The sequence below is a fragment of the Musca domestica genome, unplaced genomic scaffold (genome assembly GCF_030504385.1).
Source record: "Musca domestica strain aabys unplaced genomic scaffold, Musca_domestica.polishedcontigs.V.1.1 102, whole genome shotgun sequence".
Lineage (NCBI taxonomy): Eukaryota > Metazoa > Arthropoda > Insecta > Diptera > Muscidae > Musca > Musca domestica.
In genome coordinates, this window is record NW_026712117.1 from 1,959,564 (window position 1) to 1,961,591 (window position 2,028).

At 31.9% G+C, this 2,028-nt stretch overlaps 1 long non-coding RNA gene across 1 annotated transcript; it reads left to right on the top strand.

Annotated features, from left to right (window-relative positions):
* Nucleotides 1–1,037: 1,037 nt before the first annotated feature.
* On the top strand, nt 1,038–1,679 carry LOC131804849 (uncharacterized). Its single transcript, XR_009343348.1, has 2 exons — nt 1,038–1,155; nt 1,218–1,679. It is a non-coding gene; the product is annotated as an uncharacterized LOC131804849 (long non-coding RNA).
* The last annotated feature ends 349 nt before the right edge of the window (nt 1,680–2,028 follow it).

Sequence of the window (2,028 nt, forward strand, 5' to 3'; positions counted from 1 at the left end):
TTGCACTTCCAACCGAATTTGGCGTTGAAGCAAGTATTTCAAATTTACACCCATATATATGCTTCAACCGATTTGGTGTTAAAAATTTCCCACTCTTCAATAATAATATTTTGTACCAAATACCTCATAGAGCTCAGAAATGCCCAATATTAACCTTTTTTACGAGAGCTTTACTAAATATGAGTAGTTGTGTAGGGTATCATATAATCGGTCCGCCTGACTTTTGACCTTTCCTTACTGTTTTTTTAGTAGATCATATGACTACATCGTTTTCGCAGAATAAGTGGTATATATGTCAAGATGTCATATTTTAGAAACAAGACTTGATTTCACAAGCTTCCAGAAAATTAAAAAAAGTTAAATAATTTACATTAAAAACGATGGGACTTCCAAATTTGGAATGCTATCGAAATGGTCCACATTTTGATTGTTTTTTTTTTTTTTTTTTTTTTTTTTGGGAATTTAATTTTTTGAGATCAGGATGTGGTGCATGTAATTGCAGACCAACTCAATTGCCTAAGACTGCGACTGTGAGGTATAGCTCCACTAATCTGAACAAATTATTTACTCGAAGTTCCAAATGAGAGAATATTCACGCCAAACCGTATAAAATCAATTTACATCAAGACCACAAAAAAATGTTCCTGCTTTCGAACTGACAAACTAATGTATCAGGATTTATTTGAGTTTTATTCGAATGAAAATATCATTTAAATCGGTCAAAGTCTTAAAATTAGTATAATGTGGACTGTACCGTTATATGGTAGCTCTACCAAAATGTGGACCTACATAGATTTATTTATCAGGCATGTCACAGAAGTTTTACGAAATCGATTTATTTCACCTTTTCCAAATCGTTACGATTTGCTTTTGCTTCTTCAGCACTCGTACGTTTTGACTAATCCGGAAAAAAAATCATTTCACATTTTTGAAATAAAAATATGGTAACTCCATGAAAAAAAAGTCGTAAACAAATTATTGACAATTAAAAAAGGAGGTTAAATTGTTTTTTATAATATAAACACCAAAAGTAAAAATGCTAGGGGCTTCAATACTTGCTGTAATGGATAAAGAAATAAATCAGCGGTCTACTGAAAAAATTCGTCGCCGGACATTGAGGAACGCATCAGATCCTTTATCTCACTCAAATGCAGAGTAAAGATCCACCAGCAATGAGTTATTTTCAAATTTATTTTAATAATAATTTATTTCTACAGATTTATAACTTATTATCGGCTAAATAAAGAAGCTTTTGTTTTAGTTTTGGAAAAAATTTCTCCCCACCTCAAACGTTCCAATATACCGGCTATTATCCAGCTTGCAACAACGCTTAGTTTTTTGGCTACGGGTGCATTTCAAGGAGTTATAGGTAGAGATGTGGAGCTAAGCCTTGGGAGAAGTACAGTTTCTACAATTATGTGGAGAGTTATTAATGCAATTGAAGCTGAAATTTGTCCACATTGGATCAAATTAAGAATGTCTTCCGAAGAAAAAAGAAAGTCGAAATTGTACTTTTGCCCGATTGACTGAAGCGCTCTGTCTCAAACCAAACAATTAATTGTTTTTTTGTTTTTCCCCTTTCTTGCTTTTTGGTCTGTCAGTTGTACATTTCTACACCTTCTTCTTCAACACATATGGCAATAATTCAACAATACAAGTCTGCCGTTCATTTCTGCATATTTTTTTGCGTTTTCATCATGGATTAGAAAAATAATAGATTTTTGTAAAATAAATTCCAAAAACATGTTCATTCTAAGAGAATTTGGTTAATACAATATTTTCTGTTAAATGTATGTGTCTTCTGTTTATTTTTTTACGTTAAAATCACTAAACATTTCAATTTCACCCTGCTTTTTGAAAGTGATATCAAAACGCAAAATTTTTGCGTTTTCCGTTTTTTAGAGAAGCTAAAACCGTTTTCGTTTTCACTCTTGAACGATTTTACATTCTGTGACATGCCTGTATATTCTGTCATAGAAGATAGAACCCATTGCGAATTCAAAATACTAAACATTTAACTAACACATT